The sequence below is a fragment of the Aotus nancymaae genome, unplaced genomic scaffold (genome assembly GCF_030222135.1).
Source record: "Aotus nancymaae isolate 86718 unplaced genomic scaffold, 86718_ANA_hifiasm-v0.15.2.pri h1tg000062l, whole genome shotgun sequence".
In the NCBI taxonomy this organism is placed as follows: Eukaryota; Metazoa; Chordata; class Mammalia; order Primates; family Aotidae; genus Aotus; species Aotus nancymaae.
In genome coordinates, this window is record NW_026988476.1 from 41751321 (window position 1) to 41772374 (window position 21054).

A 21054-nucleotide genomic window follows, 5' to 3' on the forward strand; every position below is an offset into this window, starting at 1 on the left:
GGATATATAAGGCATTGGACTTTCAAAAACTCACACAAGAAGGCTCTAGATACAACTACTATAATTCACAAAGCAACACATTGAACTACACCATGGCAATATAATTAGCAAAAACTAGACTGTGGGAAACTATGCAGGAGAAATGATCCAGTTTTTTCAACAAAATAAATTTCAAGGAAAAAAGGAAAGAAAAAGAGATCAAGTGGGAACCTATAGCTTGAGACTTATAAGTATTAACCAGTTGCAATACCTGAACCTTGATTAGAACAAAGTACGAAAAAAAGAGTACGACATTTACGACACAATAGGAAATACAAACACTGGCTTGATATTTGATAATATTAAGGAATTATAAACATTTTTAGTGTCAAAATGGTTTTGTGGTCATACATAGATACATGGGTTTTTTTAAGTGCTTATGGTAGAGATAATCTGTCGGAGATTCCCAGACCATACCCAGGTTTGGTGATTTGGTAGGAAGGTTCACAGGACGCAGCATATAGCTGTACTTGTGGCCAAGAGTCATTACAGCAAAAAGACACAGAGCAAAATCAGCAAAAGGAAAAGGTGCATGAGATAATAATGTTTAGAGGAAACCGAACACAGGCTTCAAAGAGCCCTCTCCTAGTGGAGTCACACGGGATGGGCTTAATTCCCAGAGCAGCTAGTTACAACAATGCTATCTACCAAGGAAGCTCATTAGGGAGACACTGCTCAAAGTTTTTACTGGGACATACATAGGCACACTCTGTCTAGCACTTATCAAGATTTCAGACTCCCAGAAGAAAACAAAGTACTCATCACAAACCATGAAATTTTTACATAAAGCTTAGACACAGTACACTACTACTAGTTAAGGTGGTGAGAACCCTCCCAAAATCCAAGTTCCCAGATGCTCGCCAAGGGCCAACCTTGTAAACAGGCCTTCCAAAGGATAGCAGTCAGGCCTGCTCTGCTCTTTTCTGCACAGATACACACTGGAATATTTGGGATGAATTAACAGTATGTCTGGGATTTGCTTCAAAATTATATGGAAGGGCAAAAGTGGGTGAGAGTATAGCTGGCATAAGATTGGCTGGGAGTTGATATTGTTGAAGCTGGGGCCCAGGTACGTGGGAATTTATTGTACTGTTCTTTCTACTTTAGTATATGTGTTAGATCTTCCCATACTAAAAAGTTTTGGTTGTTTGTAAACACAGGAGAAAACTCAGAGATAGTGCTTAGGCTGTAAGTCAACAGGGCCTATAGGCTAGTGGGGATGAGAAGCAGAGTTTATAGAACCCTTAGTCTGTCACCAAGGCCTGAGAGAGAAAAGGTTGGCACAGGCCATATGTGAAAAAGCCTTTCTATCTGGACTCTCAAGAGTTAGTTAACATGTTTTGGAAGATAGAGATAGAAAAGGTAGCCTTTTGTCCAAGGAAAATTAAATCTCAAAGCCAGACGTTTGAGAGTAATTTAATTATAGTCATAGAGTAAGTGGCTGGCAAATGATCTTTAACAATCTATGGAGCATTGCAAATAAGATGTATTATATTTTGAATCATTAATTGCAGAACTATACAATAAATATGTAGCCACTCTTTCCCATAGCACATTAACAAAGAATAGAGAATGTTTCTTCCATTTCAAAAATGTATTATTTGGGGCTGGGTGCAGTGGCTCACACCTATAATCCCAACACTTTGGGAGGCCAAGGTGGGCAGATCGCTTGAGGTCAGGAGTTTGAGACTAGCCTGGACAACATGGTGAAATGCTGCTTCTACTAAAAACACAAAAATTAGCCAGGCATGGTGGAGGGCACCTGTAATTCCAACTACTGGGGAAGCTGAGGCACAAGTATCACTCGAACCCAGGAGGTGGAGGTTGCAGTGAGCCAAGATCGCGCCACTGCACTCCAGCCTGGGAAATAGAGTAAGACTCAGCTTCAAAAAAAAAAAAATGTATTCTTTAGCACTGGTACTTGCTTATACAATAGTATTATACTCTAGGAGGCATTAGCCTATGTGTGTCTAAAACCTTGACAAGTTCCACACACTAGAAATACTGTGAATTCTGAGTTACTGTTACACAGCCTTCATAGACAAGAGTTGAACTGAAGGAAGTGAGGGAAATGTGGGCAAAAGTATACCCTTTATCTGAAACTATAAATAATCTGTATTCAATAATAAATTATTTGAAACACAAATATTATGAAACTATATTTTAGCTTGTACCATGTAAGAGAAGAAAAAAAACAACTAAAAGCCCAAGGGCAAACTACCAGCACAGCAAGCTTCACTGCCCAGCCCCTCACTCCAACACCCCACAATCTGAGATGTCAGCCTATAATAGACAGAAAAGAATGAGGCAGGGAGGACCAGAGCAAATCAGCAATACAGAGTCAAACACCCTCCCTATATCATATGAAGGAAATACATGTTTATCACTGAATGGTGCCATCTTTGATCTCCAAACAAAAAGCATTAATGACTCATCACCAAAACATTCCTTACTAAGAATGACTTTTCACTAATCACCCCACAATCTATTATCCAATATGATCAAAAATATAAGATGAACTCTCTGGCTGGGGACCAGAACAAAGACCACAGATGTACAAGGGACCAAGGGTCTTCTTGGTTCTGTGCTAACACTCACAGATCTTTCTTGCTGATGGAAATCATTTAGTGTTGGGTTACAAATATACTACAGTATTTAGTCACAGAGATCCTTCAAAATAACATTTTGATTAAATAAAAGATCTAATTACATTTCTTGTTATCTTATTTTGATGGACTCTTGCTCTGTCACCCAGTCTGGAGTGCAGTGGTGCCATCTTGGCTCACTGCAACCTCCCCTTCCCTGGTTCAAGCAATTCTCCTGACTCAGTCTTCCAAGTAGCTGGGACTTCAGGCACATGCCACCAAGTCCAGCTAATTTCTGTATTTTCATTAGGGACAGGGGTTTCTCCATGTTGGCCAGGCTAGTCTTGAACTCCTGACCTCAGGCGATCCACCCACTTTGGCCTCCCAAGTGCTGGGATTCAGGTGTGAGTCACTGCGCCTGGCCTTTCCTGTTATCTATTAACCTAGATGCTAGATGCCAAGCTATGGGCAAGTGTTAAAGGTTGACAATAACATAATTCTCAACAATGTCCAACTCGCAAATTAGTTTTCCTTATACAATTTACAAGTTTCAATGTTAGCTAGCATTCATTCTTGAGATATATGATATATGATATACATATCCATATATATTTTTTGACATATCAAAATATATTTAAGCATAAAATACAAAAAAAATTAAATTGACTTAAAAGTAGCTAAAATTGAACTACCAAAGCAAACCTAAGTGTCCACTAACAAATGGATAGAAAATGAAAATGTGCTATATATACACAATAGAATACTATTCAGCCTTAGGAGAAAAGCAAATCTTGTCATTTGGGACAACATGAATGAACCTAGAGGATATTATGTTAAGTGAAATGAGCTAGTCACAGAAAGATAAATACTGCATGATTTCACTTATATGTGGAGTGTAAAAAAGTCAAAGTCATAGAAGCAGAGGGTGACATGGAGATTACCTGAGGCTGAGGGTCAGGGACGCTGGAGAACTACTGGTCAAAAAACACAAAATTTCAGTTAGACAGGAAGAATAAGTTCAAAAGATCTATTGTACTTCATGATGACCATAGTTAGTAACAATACATTGTATATCTGAAAATTGTTAACAGATTTTGTGTTCTCACCACAAGAACATATATGAGGTAATGCATATATTAAACAGCTTGATTTAGCTATTCTATAATGTATACATATATCAAAACATCATATTGTAAGCCATAAATAATATATACAGTATTTACCTGTCAATTAAAATAAGTAACTAGATAGATAAATAGAAGTTTAAGACGCAAAAATGGACTCTGAGTGCTCAAAAGAGAAGACACAAAGTCCTTGTATGCACTAAAGCTTTTCTTGGAAGAGAATCGCTTGTTTTCATTCAAAAACTCTACCTCTAGTCTTATTTTATAACTTTATCTGTTATACAGTTTCCAAGTTCATCTGAGTTTAAAGACAGAAAATTAATGTTGTCCGAAGTAGCATAAACTGGCTTGAGTTAAGGCAGGCAAAGAGGATTATAAGGATATACGTCCCTTCATGAAGCCCAAGAACAGGAACAGTGCTTCGGCCAGGACTGGAAGCAGGGCTTGGACGGCTCATCATCCCTCTCAGTTTCTCATCTCTGCTCATTTGTGTGTATCTGCCTCCTGTGCTTTCTAGGCCACATGGCTGGTAAAAGATACCTACTGCATAGCTACTGAACTTCAAGTTTACAGGAATAACTACAGAAAGTGAGCTTCCTCCCCTGGAAATGTCCCAGGAAATGGATATGGAATGGCCAAGTTGCCACTCCTGGTCCAGCCCCTTGTGGCTGAGGTGAGAGAGGAAGTCGAGTCATATAAAACGGCTAGGGATTAAAGAAGGTTCTTACGTTCTAGGAAAATCCTCCAAAGAGTATTCACTACAGAAGAAAAGCTGTGAAAATACAGGGAGCTAGAGAAGCTTTGAAAATATAACAAAAATGAAGGGTTTATGACCTAATAATGAAGGATGCAGGCCCTCCAAATATTTTGATTTAAGGCAATTTAGTATATGGGCAAATATTCCATAACACCTTAGTAGACTATGAGGGCTTCATTGTACTACTGGACTATTGATGACTCATCACTCAGAAAAGTTTAAGTTGTATTCAGTATACAACCTGAGGAGAATGCAACGCCTCCCTCAGTCAACCCCATGAGGTGCTGTGAAACTGGAATGCCCTTCCTTCAGAGTACTCCTGAGTTGGCACAATGGGGATGGGCCTTTACATTTGTGCAACACCCAGTCACTGGATGTACGCTGCCCTGCAAGAGGGTGTGATCTTGGGTGAAACAGCTTTTTTTTTTAGACAGCATCATCTTGCTCTGTCACCCAGGCTGCAGTGCAGTGGCACAATCATGGCTCAATGCAACCTCCACCTCTCAGATTCAAGCAATTCTCCGACCTCAGCCTTCTGAGTAGCTGGGACTACAGGTGTGCACTACAATGCCCAGCTAATTTTTTTATTTTTTGCAGAGACGGGGTTTTGTCATGTGGCCTAGGCTGGTCTCAAACTCCTGGGATTAAGGGATCCACCCACCTCAGCCTCCCAAAGTGCTGGGATTATAGGTGTGAGCCACCGTGCCGAGCCTGAGAAAAAAATGTTAAAAGCAGGTGGCAGCAGATGGAATGAGGAGTCAGGATGGCAAGTCTCAACAAATTTCAAAAAATACACACAGATAGAGTATGTGCATTGGTCACAGTGAAATTATCCCAGAAGTTGAGAGCAGAGATGTCCCAAAAAAGACTGTAAAAATAGATAAATAAATAAATAAAATTGAGAGGAGAGAGATCCAAGATGGCTGATCACTAGCAGCTCAGGATTGTAGCTCCCAGAGAAAGTGCATAGAACAAGAGGACGCCACACTTTCAGATGAATTTTTGTTACCCACGGACTGGAAGATTCCCAGCGGAGGAGCCCCATGGGTCTCCAGGGTGACTCTTGTGGCCAGCATCGCGGTTTTGCCGGTGCCCCGGCATGGTAATTCTTGGTGCAGAGTAAACGGGACTGGGTCCCCTTTTGATCAACGTTTGGAGCTCTGGGAAGGCAGAGTTGCCCATTTACCTGATTGAAGAAGGGACTCAAGAGGGAAGCCAGATGGGAGATTCCTGGGCAGAAAAGCACCACGAATCTTAATGCCACCGTTTTGGCAGGCGCAGTGGGTTGCTCAGATTTCGGCAATGGGAATCAACAAGTTGAATCCACTCAGAGACCTAATTTGAAAGCAGGCAATTACAAAGACGACAGGTGGATGAACTCACAATGATGGGAAGAAACCAGCGGAAAAAGGCTGAGAATACCCAAGATCCGAATGCCTCTCCTTCTACAGGGGATCACAGTTCCTCAACAACAAGAGAACAAGGCCTGATGGAGAACAAGTGCATTCCAATAACAGATTTAGGCTTCAGAAAGTGGATAATAAAGAACTTTAGTGAGCTGAAAGAACATGTTCTAGCCCAATGTAAAGAAACTAAGAACTTTGAAAAAAGGTTTGACAAAATGCTGATGAGAATTGACAACTTAGAGAGGAATATAAGTGAATTAATGGAACTGAAGAACACAATACAAGAACTTCGCAAAGTATGCACAGGTTTTAACAGTTGAATTGATCAAGCAGAAGAAAAGATATCAGAGGTCGAAGACCAACTTAATGAAATGAAACGAGAAGACAAGATTAGAGAAGAAAGAGTAAAAAGGAATGAGCAAAGTCTCCAAGAAATATGGGACTATGTGAAAAGACCTAATTTACAATTGATAGGTATACCTGAATGTTATGAAGAAAACGAATCTAAGTTGGAAAATATTCTTCAGGATATTATTCAGGAAGACTTTCCTAATCTAGTAAGGCAGGACAATACTCAACTCCAGCTAATCCAGAGGACACCACAAAGATATTCCTCAAGTAGAGCAACTCGAAGACACACAATTGCTAGATTCACTAGGGTTGAAATAAAGGAGAAAATTCTAAGGGCAGCTAGAGAGAAAGGTCAGGTTACTCATAAAGGGAAGCCTATCAGACTCATAGCAGACCTCTCACCAGAAACCCTACAAACTAGAAGAGAGTGGGGGTCAATATTCAATATCCTCAAAGAAAAGAATTTTCAACCCAGAATCTCATATCCCGCCAAACTAAGCTTCAAAAGCAAAGGAAAAAGAAAATTTTTCGCGAACAAGCAAGCACTCAGTGATTTCATCACCACCAGGCCTGCTTTACAAGAGCTTCTGAAAGAGGCACTACAAACAGAAAGGAACAACCAGTATCAGTCGTCCCAAAAACTTACCAAAACGTAAAGAGTATCTCTATAATGAAGAATCTACATCAACTAATGGGCAAAATAGCCAGCTAGCATTAAATGACAATATTGAACTCACAAATATTAATATTAATTCTAAATTTAAATGGATTAAATGCCCCAATGAAAGACACAGACAGGTAAATTGAATAAAAGTCAAAACCCATCGGTACGCTATATCCAGATCTATTTCACAAGCAACGACATACAAAGACTCAAAACAAAGGATGGAGGAAGATTCACCAATTAAATGGAGAGAAAAAAAAAAACAAAAAAACAGGAGTTGTAACTTTCGTCTCTCACAAAATAGACTTCAATAGTAACAAAGACTAAAAGAAACAAAGAAGGACATTACATAATGGTAAAAAGATCAATGCAACAACAGGAGTTAATGATTATAAATATATATGCACCCAATACAGGAGCACCCAGATACATAAGACAAGTTCTTAATGACTTATAAAGAGACCTGGACTCCCGCACAATAATAGCGGGAGATTTTGACACCACATTGTCAATATTTGATGGATCAATGACATAGAAAATTAATAGGGATGTCTATGATTTGAACTTAGACCTGGAATAAGTAAACTTAGTGAATATTTATATAATTCTCCACCCCAGGTCCACAAAACATACATTTTTCTCAGTATCATATTACACCTATTTTGAAAGTGACTACATAATTGGAAGTAAATCACTCTTCGGCATTTGCATAGCATTTCACAGACTTAAATGAAATATTGGTTGGCTGTTTGTTTGTTATTTTCTTCCCTTATTCCTTCCTGTCTCCATTGTTAAGCACAATCATCGGCATAAAAGAGGTTTTTAATACCTATTTTTAGATTGCATTCCAGCCCGGGCAATAGAGCAAGAATCCTGTTCTCTCTCCCTCTTTTTCTTTCTCTCATTAAAAAAAAAAAAAGATCTTCCTAGAGAGAATTTCAAGAGTCCTCAGAATCTGGTGGCTTCCTCAGGATCTAGAATGATTTGGAGTTTACCAACCTTGGTAAAAATGCTAATCACTGGCATTACTTTTAGGGAATGCCACACAGCTGTACAGGTTTTGCCTTCTGCAATGTATATTGTTACGCCCCAGAGTTTTTTTTGTTTGTTTTAATCTAAGATTTTAAGTTTATCAGGTGGCCCTTGAATAAGGGGAATTGGAAAGGCAGGTAATACATGGATTGAGGTATATAAAGGCATAGGAAATAGTGATGCTAGAGGGTGGAGAGCTGAAAGAACCCACACACTAGGCCTAGCAAATGTCTCAACTGGATCAAACCACCTGCTGGATTCCAACTCAGATCTTTTAAAACCAAGCTGAGGGTGAGAGTGGGAATCTGCATTTTAAGCAGATTTGCAAAATAAATAAATAAATAAAATTTAGATATTTAAAAGAAGAAATTGGCTGGTTGTGGTGGCTCACACCTGTAATCCCAGCACTCTGGGAGGTCAAGGCAGGCGGATTGCCCGAGCTTGGGAGTTCACAACTAGCCTGGGCAACATGGTGAAACCCTGTCTCCACTAAAAAACAAAAAATTAGCTGGGCATGGTGATGTGTGCCTGTAGTCCCAGCTACTCAGGAGGCTGAGGCAGGAGAATTGCTTGAAACCTAGAGGCAGTGGTTGCAGTAAGCCAAAATCACACCACTGCACTCTAGCCTGGGCAACAGAGTGAGACTCTGTCTCAAAAGAAAAAGAAAAAAGAAATTGAGGGCAGAAGGATAACTTAAAAGCTGCCAAATTTTCGGAAATAAAGCAATTTCTTTATGAAATGATTCACAGAAAAATTGTCCAGGGAAATTAATGAATAAGTGAATGATAATAAAAATTCAACATATCAAAAAACTGAGGAATATAGCCAAAGTGTTGCTTCAAGGGAAATTTATATCCTTAAGTCATGTATTAGAAGAGAAGGAAGGCTGAAAAGCAATGTCTGAGCATTCATCCCAAGAAGCTAGAAAAAGAATAGCAAATTAAACTCAAAGAAAGTAGAAAAAAGAAAATAACAAACACATAATCAGCAAACTAGAAAATAATTGTACAAGAAAGACAAATCAACAAAGCCAAAAATTAATTTTTGAGACAACTAATAAAATTATAAAACACTAGTTTGTACTGATATAACCTATGTAAACAATTCCCTATTGCTGGACATCTATGTTATCTCTACTTGAATATACTATTCCACAGCACTGACATAATCATCCTTCCAATATTCATTCCTGCTTATTTCCTAAAATTAAATTCTTAAAATTATGACTGTTGGCTCAAAGAGTGAAAAATTCTAAGGCTTCTGATACAGACATTGTGCTAAACTGCCCTATAGAAAGACTGAACCAATTTTACTCCCATTAGCAGTTTATGATAGTGTTCATTTCCCTAAGAAATAACTATGATTTAAAAAAATATTAATTTGATTGGTTAAAAAAATACTTCTTAGTTTGCATTTCTTACATTACTAATAAAGTTGAATACCTCTGAATGTTTACAGGCTAAGTTTCTTATGTGAACTGCCTTAGTGTTGTCTATTCTTCTATTAAGGTGTTAGTTTTTCTCACAGATATTATTACTTTTTATATATTGATACTGAGCCCTGAACCAAAGAATTAAAAATATTTTCCTGTTCTGGTCAGATTGCCTATTAATGTCTGTTAGAACATGTTGTTGTTGTGGTTGTTGAGTGCTTGATACTGTTTATATTCTTGTCAGTTTTTTCCTTTATGGTTTGCCTTCATTTGATGTTTAGAAATGCCAACCTCATACCAAGATTCTTATGTGAATACTCACCCATATTAACCCCTAATCGAATAGCAGCGGTAAAGACTTGATGAATCTCTACAAATGTCTTGCTGGCTCAGGAATGTAGTCAGGAATTCCATAAAGCATATCAAAGGTAAGGTATCATTTAAGATTTTTAAAAACTAGAGATACTACTAGAGTCTAGACTTTTGGGGGCAGAGCCAAGGCAAGGCAAAATTGTGATGTAACTGATACTGCTTTTAGTGGCCCAAAGCATCTCCTTTTTTCTTTGCCCTTTCACTCCTGAAGCAGGTTTTCCTCCATCCCCAGTTCTAGCTACCTACCTCATTCTCAGGGAAGAAAGAACTAATACTTGTTTACCATAAAACATTAAAGATATTAATGCTTTTAAAATAACGACTTGCAAAGAGGATGGCCAAAAAAAGTTTAGAAGATTCTGAAGCATTAATGGATTTTCTTTTTTTATTATTATTTTTAATTGTGGTAAAATACACATAGTTACAATCTTAATTTTTTTTTTTTTTTTTGAGACAGTCTTGCTCCGTTGCCAGGCTGGAGTGCAGTGGCGCCATCTCGGCTCACTGCAACCTCAGTCTCCTGGGTTCAAGCAATCCCCTGCCTTGGCCTCCTGAGTAGCTGGAACTACAGGTGTGCGCCACCATGCCCAGCTAATTTCTTGTATTTTTAGTAGAGATGGGGTTTCACTATGTTGGCCAGGATGGTCTCGATCTCCTAACCTCATGATCCACCCGCCTTGGCCTCCCAAAGTGCTGGGATTACAGGCGTGAGCCCGCACTTGGCCAATCTTCATCATTTTTAAGTATACATTTCATTGGTGATATTAAGTACATTTACAGTGCTGTGTAACCATCACCACTGTCTGTCTATAGAACTTTTTCATCTTCCAAAACAGAAGCTCCATATCCATTAAATGAATGTGCCATTTTCCCCTTCCTCAGCCACAAGGAACAACTATGCTACTTTCTGTCTCTACAGATTATACTACTCTAGGTACCTTATGTAAGTAGAATCATACAGTATGTGTCTTTTGGTGACTGGCTTATTTCATATGGCATAATGTCCTCAAGGTTCATTCATGCTGTGGCATCTTTCAGAATTTCCTTCCTTTTTGAGGCTGAATAATATTCCATTGTATAAATATACCACATCTTGTTTATCCATTCATCCATCGATGGACATTGGGTTGCTTCCATCCTTTGGTCATTGTGAATAATGCTGCTGTGAACATGGATGTACAAGTACCTCTTTTGAGACCTAGCTTTGAGTTCTTTTGGGTATATATCCAGAAGTGGGATTGCTGGATCACATGATAATTACATGTTTAATTTTCTTAGGGGGCCAGGCACAGTAGGTCACACCTGTAATCCCAGTGCTTTGGGAGAACAAGGCAGGGGTATCAGGATATTGAGGGTTACAGTGAGCTACAATACCCCTCTGCACTTCAGCATAGGTAACAGAAGGATATTCTGTCTCTTAAAAATAAAAAAAATACAGGAGGCTGAGGCAGGAGAATTGCCTGAACCCAGGAGGCGGAGGTTGCGGTGAGCCGAGATCGCGCCATTGCACTCCAGCCTGGGTAACAAGAGCGAGACTCCGTCTCAAAAAAAAAATAAAAATAAAAAAAATAAAAAAAATAAAAAAAATAAATAAAAATTTGAAGAAGTGCCATACTGTTTTCCATACTGACTGCATTTTATATTAGCACCACCAGTGCACAGGAGTTCCAATTTCTCCACCTCCGCTCCAACACTTGTTATTTTTGTTTTTGTTTCGTTTTGTATAATAATATGCATGAAATGGTACTTCATTGTGGGCTAGATTTGCATTTCTCTAATGATTAATGATGTTCCGCATCTTTTCATGTGCCTATTAGCCATTTGTATATATTTTGAAGCAATATCTATTCAAATCCTTTGCCTGTTTTTTTTTTTTTTTGAGACGGAGTTTCAATTTTGTTGCCCAAGCTGGAGTGCAATGGTGTGATCTCAGCTCACTACAACCTCGCCTCCCAGGTTCAAATGATTCTCCTGCCTCAGCCTCCCGAGTAGCTGGGATTACAGGGGTGCGCCACCATACCCGGCTAATTTTTTTGTATTTTTAGTAGAAACAGGGTTTCACCATGTAAGCCAGGCTGGTCTCAAACTACTGACCTCAGGTGATCTGCCCGCCTTGGCCTCCCAAAGTGCTAGGATTACAGGCGTGAGCCACTGTGCCTGGCCCTTTTGCCCATTTTTAAACAGGGAGTTTAACAGGGTTGTTTGTTTTTTTGTTGTTGTTGAGTTGCAGGAATTCTTTATGGATTTTCTTTTATTTGTAGCCTTTCTTGGTACCCTCCAAATCAGATCAATCAGGCAGCCTTCTCCTTTTCTCTCCCTTCTCTTGAAAAACGTTCTTAGTTCATGTCTAATCCAAGATGCTAATCCCAATATCAAAGAATGGATCAGGAGTGATGCATCTCAATTCTAAAAGCATAAAACAATGCTTTAAATATATTACAAAATATATTTAAATGTTGTTTGTATTATGTATATACACAAAATCAGAAAACTTTTAACTCAAAAATGTCTCTTGGAAATATCTTTGGCTAGGTGCGGTGGCTCATGCCTGTTGTGCCAGCACTTTGGGAGGCCAAGGAGGGAGGATCGCTTGAGCCCCAGGGCTCAAGACCAGCTAAACAACATAGTGAGACCCCGTTTCAACAAAAAAATACAAACATTAGCTGGGAGTGGTGGTGTGTCTGTAGTCCCAGTTGCTTGGGAAGCTGAGGTGGGAGGATTGCTTTAGCCAACAAGTTTGAGGCTACAGTGAAGTATGATTGCGCTACTGTATTCCAGCCTGGATGACAGAGCGAAACCATGGCTCCAAATAACAAAAATAAAAAATAAGATAAAATTTAAAAAGAAGTAAATTTGTTAACAATACTTGAAAAAAGAAAAAAATTGTTTTTTTCTGATTATAAAAGAATGTACATGAGGGGGCCTGGAGGAAAAAAAAAAAGAATGTATGTTGATTATAAAAATTCAGATATTACATAATTAGATAAATTATTAATAGAAAGTGAAAATCTCCCAAAATCTCACCCACAGAAAATACTCTTTTAAACAATCTAAACAGTCTAGTATAAACTTCCATAAAATAGGCATACACAACACACACACACACACACATACACAAACACACACACATTGTATTTTACTTTTCTCTACTTAACAATGTATCCTGGATATTTATCCGTATTAAAGAGATGCTGTTAATTATCTTTTTAAAATAGTAGTCAAGATAGCATTTATATATATAAACTAATATTAAATTTTTGTTTGGGAGGCCAAGGGGGGCAGATCACCTGAGTCCAGGAGTTCCAGAGCAGTGGGTCTGGAGTTCCAGACTGCCCAGACCAGTGAAACCTCTCTACTAAAAATACAAAAATTATCCGGGCATGCTGGTATGCACCTGTAAGCCTAGCTACTCAGGAGGCTGAGGCAAGAGAATCACTTGAACCCAGGAGGTGGAGGTTGCAGTGAACCAGGATTGCACCACTGCACTCCAGCCTGGGCAACAGAGTGAGACTTTGTCCCAGTAAATAAATAAATAAACAAATAAATTTATTTTTGAAAATTCACAAAACCTAAGACAAAATGGATTCTAGTAAGATCAAAAGCACTTCAGGGTCTAACACTGAACAACTAGAAAGTGAAGACAAAATATAGAATAAAGCTTGTAATTACTCTGTATTGCTTGTACACAAGATATAAATCTTTAATAGTGCTGTAATTGCAGACTTGCCATATTTTCCTATAACGCATTTACAGACTCTCTTTCTCACTCTAACCAGAAATAATATAACCTCTGACCATGCCACATCTACAGAAGTGTCTAATCAGTAAGGCCAGCCATTTCCAAAACTTTCAGTGAGAGAACACAGAGGCTATCAACCTAGTTGACAAATGTAAAAGGCAGATGAACATATACAGGAGTTTGCAAGTGTCAGCCTCCATTTAAAGTACAATTCTCTCATTGTGCCATTAGTAAATCACATTTTCGTTGATTTCTTCATTATACAAAGAATTAGTGTCTTTCTTTATGATTAACTTTAAAAAGATACAAAAGAGAGATTGAAAAAAAAAAAAGAGAGAGATTGCCTTCTAAGTCTCAGCAAATGATAAAAATTTAAGTACAAGTTGAAATCCTGTCGTTTGCAGCAACATGAATAGAACCAGAAGTTATTATGTTAAGTGAAATAAGCCAGGCACAGAAAGACAAATATCACATGTTCTCATTCATATGTGAGAACTAAAAAAGTAGGTCTCATGAAGACAAGAGAGTAGATTGGTGGATACCAGAGGGCAGGAAAGATAGCAGGGAGAGGGAGATAAAGAAAAGGTGATTAATGGGTACAAATATTAATATACAGGCTGATAGAAGAAATAAGATCTAGTGTTCAACAGATCAGTGGGATGACTATAGGTTACAATAATCTATTGTATATTTCAAAATAGCTAACAGACTAATTTGAATGTTTCTAGCATAAAGAAAAAACAAATAGGAGGCTGGGCACGGTGGCTTACACCTGTAAGTCCAGCACTTTGGGAGTCCGAGGAGGGCAGATCACGAGGTCAAGTGATTGAGACCATCCTGGCCTACATGGTAAAACCTCATCTCTACTGAAAAATACAAAAATTAGTTGGGCATGGTGGTGCACGCCTGTAGTCCCAGCTACTTGGGAGGCTGAGGCAGAATTGCTTGAACCCGGGAGGCAGAGGTTGCAGTGAGCTGAGAGCACGTCACTGCATTCCAGCCTGGGGCCTGGTAACAGAGCGAGACTCTGTCTCAAAAGAAAAAACAAATAGGAAAGTTGATGACTATCCCAATTACACTGATTAGATCTTTTAAAATTATATAAATGTATTAAATTATAACTTTACCCCCAAAATATGTACATTTATTATGTATCAATAAAAAATAAATTTAGCCTGGGCATGGTGGCTCAGGCCTGTAAATCCCAGCACTTTGGGAGGCCAAAGTGGGAGGATCTCTTGAGTCAAGGAGTTCAGGACAAGGAGTTCAGCCTGGGCAATGTAGTGAGATCCTGTCTCAAAAAATAAAGAAGTCTGCCAGGCATGGTAGTACATGCCTGTAGTTCCAGCTACTCAGGAGGCTGAATTGGGAGGATCACTTGAACCTGGGAGGTTGATGCTACAGTGAGCTAAGATTGTACCATTGCACACCAGCCTGGGTGACAGAGTGAGACCATGTCTAAAAAATAATAATAAATTTATAAAAATAAATTTTAGAAACAACAAAACTGAATTAAAAACTGAATCAAAAAAATTAAGAGCAATTTCTAAGTGTCAACTGTTATTATCACATTCATCACCTGATATGGTCAAATTTTCTTAATTTCTTGACTGCCTTTTTTTCCACAAGAGTCCTGTGTATTTTCTCACTTCTAATAGGTATTGTCTACCTCTACCTTAACTTCCCATACCAAATGGACAAATTTACCAAACAATTTTATCATTACTCTAAAATTTAACAGAAACGGGTTAGCATATGATTGCCATGGCTTTACCATCAACTTCACATTAAGTGTTCAGAAATCAGGTAGAAGTGAACCCCTAAGTTGAAGGAGCTTTTAATGCTTGCATGAAAATTTTCTAGGCCTTCAAAGGCTGTTTCTGCTGCTTCTCCTTCTCCTTCTTTTTTGTCTTTTTTAAATCTTGTTCTTCTCTTTCCCTCACTGAAATTCAATAACATGCAGCTACCATAAATTTAGGATATCCTAGAAACAACCGTGGTTAGAAGACTGGTATGGTTTCTACACACTCATCCTTTAATTGATGTCTTCCACCCACTCACTCTTTCTCATACCCCGCTTCTCCCATATTATCGAAACTTCAGTCCTTGCCTCTGTCATGTTCAGATATCTAAGCTTGAAAAAGATAACACCTTAAAATGCTGTAGGTACAGTGGGAAAGACCTCAGGAGGTAGCCAGAAAACCTAGAAAATGTGACTAGGACTGGATTCTTTGGCATTAATACCCATGTTTTGCAATCTCCAAAGCCTGACTAGAATTGATCTTTCACCTCCTGAATACTGTCATATTCCCATATTACCTGTATTTGTTCTGTGCCTAAACAATACCATATAAATTAGACAAATTCTCCAACTTTATATTAACTTTATTCACACTGAAGCTGCCACATCTTAAATTAGGAATGGTTTCAGCTACAAGGAACGGAAAAGTTTGACAAGCAGCTTAAACTCTTAGGTGTTTGTATCCTTAACAAGAAGTCCAGAGAACGTTATCTCAGGGCTATTCTGGCAACTCAATAATGTTGAAAGAAGTCAGACTCAGTGGTTCCCATCATCTTTGGGAGCTGTGGAAGTACAAATTTAAGACATGCCCATTTTATTAGTTTATTTCTAAATGCAATGAAAGGTACAGGGACAATTTGTGGGCCATTTAATTCAGGGGCCCCAATTCGTATGTGGAAAACTCTTGAATATAGCCAATGCCATGGGTTTTGGAGTCCTGAAAAACTGCCAGCCTCCAGGTGCTCAATGATTACCTGGCAGACAAGAGCTACATCAAGAGGTATGTGCCATCACAAGCAGATGTGGCAGTATTTGAAGCAGTGTCCGGCCCATCGCCTGCCGATTTGTGTCATGCCCTACGTTAGTATAATCACATCAAGTCTTACAAAAAGGAAAAGGCCAGCCTGACAGCAGTGAAGATAGCTTTGGGCAAGTATGGTCTTGCGGATGTGGAAGACACTACAGGAAGTGCAGTTACAGACAGTAAAGATGAAGATGACATTGATCTCTTTGGATCTGATGAAGAGGAGGAAAGTAAAGAAGTGAAGTGGTTAAGGGAAGAACATTTTGCACAATATGAATCAAATAAAGCCAAAAAACCTGCCCTTATGGCCAGGTCTTCCATCTTACTAGATGTGAAACCTTGGGATGATGAGACAGATGGCAAAATTAGAGGAGTGCATCAGAAGCATTCAAGCAGACAGCTTAGTCTGGGGCTCATCTAAACTAGTTTCAGTGGGATACGTAATTAAGAAACTTCAAATAAAGTGTGTAGTTGAAGACAATAAAGTTGGAATAGATATGCTGGAGGAGCAGATCACTGCTTCCGAGGACTATGTACAGTCCATGGATGTGGCTGCTTTCAACAAGATCTAAAATCCATCCTGGATTATGGTATTTAAATAAAAGCTTTAAAGATTAAAACAAAAACAAAAACAAAACACCTGAGACTCTTGGCTGGGCGCGGTGGCTCACACCTGTAATCCCATCACTTTGGGAGGCCAAGGCGGGCAGATCTCTTGAGGTCAGGAGTTTGACCAACACATAGCGAAACCCTCTCTCTCCTAAAAAATATGAAAATTAGCTGGGTGTGGTGGCACAAGCCTGTAATCCCAGCTACTCAGGTGGCTGAGGCATGGGAACAGCTTGAATCTGGGAGGCAGAGATTGCAGTTAGCTGAGATCACACCACTGTACTCCAGCCTGGGCAACAGAGTGAGACTCTTTCTCAAAAATTAATTAATTAATTAATTAATTAATTAAAATTTAAAAAAAGGAATTCAGTCCTTTGGCTAGGCGAGGTGGCTCATGCTTGTAATTCCAGCAATTTGGGACGCCAAGGAGGATGGATCTCTTGAGGTCAGGAGTTCAACACTAGCCTGGCCAACATGGTGAAACTCTGACCCCAATAAATACTCAAGATTAGCTGGCATGGTGGTATGTGTCTGTAATCCCAGATATACACAGGTGGCTGAGGCATGAGAATCACTTGAACCTGGGAGAGGGAGGTTGCAATGAGCCAAGATTGTGCCACTGCACTCTAGCCTGGGCCACGGAATGAAACTCTGTCTCAAAAAGAACTCAAATTCTATCTTTCTGATAATACCTCCTTAGCTTTTTAGCTTTTCATTCTGAGGCTTTTGCCTTATGATTACAATTTGGCTGCCACAACTCCATATATCACATTCCATACTTAAGGAAAAAAGAGAGTATAAATACAAACAAATGTTTCTGTTCCTTTTATGAGAGAAGCTATTTTTTTTTGCCTGTAAAGGTCTTCAGGAAGATTTCTGGTTATATCACATTAGCCAGAACTGAATCACACAGCTGGCCCTAACTGCAAGGGAAGTTAGAAAAAGGCATATTTGACTTCGAACGACTACAACAGAAAGAGAAATGGGTTTGGAACTGGCATGGGATTCAAGCAACAGTTTATGACACATGTCTATATTACACATAAAATGCTAATTATTTAGTTAATTACAACTGGATCGAGGACCTTTAAAAGCCCTGCTTTAGAATACAGTTCTCCTTTCCACCAGAAAACCAGTTAAGAATGCTGATGAAGGAGACATTAAAAAGGGTCTGGAATGAAAGCTAGAGTTTTGTCAGATGGTGCTGACAGTGCTGAGTTGCAGACAGATTACAACTGAAAGAACATCCATAGCCAAACCCTATCTAGAATGAAGGGAAAATTGTACTAGTGTGCATAGCTGATGTCTCAAAACCTTCCAGAAGCTTTAAGAGTGTGATAAGGGCCTGATGCAGGGACTTACACCTGTAATCTCAGCACTTTGGGAGGCCAAGGCAGGAGGATCACTTGAGCCTAGGGGCAGACCAGCCTGGACAACACGGCAAAACTATTATTTAAAATAGACAAGCCAATAATACTACCTAAGAGTTAACATTAATGGACTCTATTATGATATGCCAAGTACTGCTTTACATATATATGTATGTATCTAATCTCTCAACTGGCCTGTGAGGTAAGTACATTCACTAATGTGCTTATGGTCACACAGGGAGAAGCTCAATCTAACTCTAGAGATCATGCCCTTAACCATATTCTATTACTGTTTATTATTTTATTTGTTCTCCTTGGTGTTTCTTATTCATTTTATGTATTTATTATTTAATCATCCAAATTTATAAAGTTTAACTCTTGTTCATAAATTGTAAACTGTCTTTCTCGACTTTCCTTCCGTAGTATTTCTGGTTCACGCAAGTCCTAAAGTGGCAAAGCTGTTTCAATCACGTCTTTCGAAAACTTAGAATCGGATAATCCACATGGATTGTGTAGCTAGTTTTATAAAAACTTTGATATAAATTACAACTAACGTTCTTAGAGTTTTATAAGGAAAAAAAGTAGAACTAAGCTGACAAAACAAACCACCAAAAAAAGGCATCACAACACACAATGTACAAACAACAAAAGTAGAAACATAAATATATATCTATATTAATCCTATGTGTTCTAAATCGCTCCTCTGTTTCATCTACTGTGAGTTTGCTACCTCCGTAGCACACTGGCCAAGATTACTTGTAGGCATACCATTGGTTCCCTGAATTATTGGGCTATTATTCCCCTTTCCAAGACAGTAACCCTGTTTACTCCACACATAGCTGGGAACACACATGTGGTTAATTACACCCAAATCTCTAGTCTCAAAGTACTGTACTTAGCTTTTTATTTTTAGGTTTTATGCTTTCCTTTTTCTTTTACTGTCTTTTTCTTTACATCTTTATTCTTATGCTCCTAGAAATTTAGCTCCTGAACACACATAGGATCCTTGTATATTTTCAACAATACAATGAAATCCGTATCGTCTTACCTACCAAAAAAAACCATAAACCATATGTTATACCTTAATTTTCTCATATTCTCTTCTCATGTATTATTAAAATTAGAAGTGAATTAAACTTTTTTCGTACTTTTTTTTTTTTGAGACAGTCTTGCTCTGTCACCCAGGATGGAGTGCAGTGGTTTGATTATGGCTCACTGCAGCCTCAACCTCTCTGGCTCAAGTGATCCTCCCACCTCAGCCTCCAGAGTAGCTGGGACTACAGGCATGCGCCATCATACCCAGCTAATTTTTTAATTTTTTGTAGAGATGGGGTCTCACCATATTGCCCTGGCTGGAATCAAACTCCTGGGCTCAAGCGATCCACCTGCCTCAGCTTCCCAAAGTGCTGGGATTACAGGCATGAGCCATAGCACCTGGCCAGATTAAACTCTTTTAATTTGCTCAAAGGCAGTGTCCTCATATTGGGTTGGAAAACCAAGATGATCACATATAAAAAGGATCTTCCTACTTATCTCTCCACCTGTTTTCCCCCAACTCTGGCTAATCTCTGTTTAATAATGTATCTTTAACTATTTGGAAGAAAACAAAAACAACAAAACTCCACCAAAGCATGGTCAGCTGACAGATAGCATGACAAATAGCATGACAAATAGCATGAATAGCTGAAGGAAACAGTGATGGGAACATATAAACCTCTTCTCTCCCTCCAATAATTCCTCCCTCCAATAAGTTGCTAGCAGGCAACCCTATCTGGTGTTTGCCACCATACTTGTAACACACAAATGTTTGCTTGCTAGGGCAACTGTATTTAAACTAAAGTATGACACCTGTAAATAAGACAATAAAATAGAGGCCATTTTTAGATTCCAGCAAGCCAAAGTTCAGGCACTACTCTCTTGAAAACTGTCACCAAAGGCAAAGAGAGAGCAGCCTCAAGAGGAAATAAGAGAAAATCACTACATCACTCGAAGGATTCATATTGAAATCAGAGGCATCAGATGAGGATTGTAAGGTGAATCAATAGCTTAAAAAGATCTCTAGCGAACAATCTGTGCCATTCACAAAAAGAGCAAAAAAAACTCTAAAATCTTTTAACGAGACTCTTATTCCATTAATTATTTGAGGTAGTTTTGTTTCACTAGAATTAATTAACATAACCCTTCTACTTTCAGTTCCAGCTGCATCTGATGTCACTGCTATGGCAATGAAGAATGACAACCAAAGGACAACTGGCTACTTAAGGAATGAAGTTGACTAAAATGAAGAGCATTCACAGAAGCAGTTCCCGTACTCTGACTGAGACTGTATTTTTCTACATATAGCCCACACATTCTGAATCAACTCAAATCTATGCAATTTCAAACTTAGAATTCTAACTTTAATTGCTACCCCACTGAAGCCATTTTCAAGATGGAATCATGTATAATAAACTACTCCATCTATTTCACCTATATATTTTTAAAAAAATTAATGTAGTCTGTACTCACTCAGATCTATTAAATTTCACCATAGTCTTTGACAGTTACCTTAGAAAATCCTTTTAAACATAGCCAACAGATAAGTCAAATAAGAATTTTTGGAAATGTTTAACGTTAAGGACAGTATTATTTTAAGAATCTAGGTCAAGGGTCCCCCATCCCTGGGTTTTGGAGCAGTACCAGTCCCTGGCCTATTAGGAACCGGGCTGCACAGCAGGAGGTGAGTGGTGAGCCAGCGAGCAATACCGCC

At 38.7% G+C, this 21054-nt stretch overlaps 1 protein-coding gene and 1 pseudogene across 4 annotated transcripts in view; one reads left to right on the forward strand and one right to left on the reverse strand.

Annotated features, from left to right (window-relative positions):
* The window catches only part of MYO5A (myosin VA), a 221568-nt gene that overhangs the window by 182910 nt on the left and 17604 nt on the right, over nt 1-21054 (reverse strand). The gene's annotated exons all lie outside the window — the stretch shown is intronic.
* LOC105709943 (elongation factor 1-beta-like) lies at nt 16225-16898 on the forward strand (annotated as a pseudogene).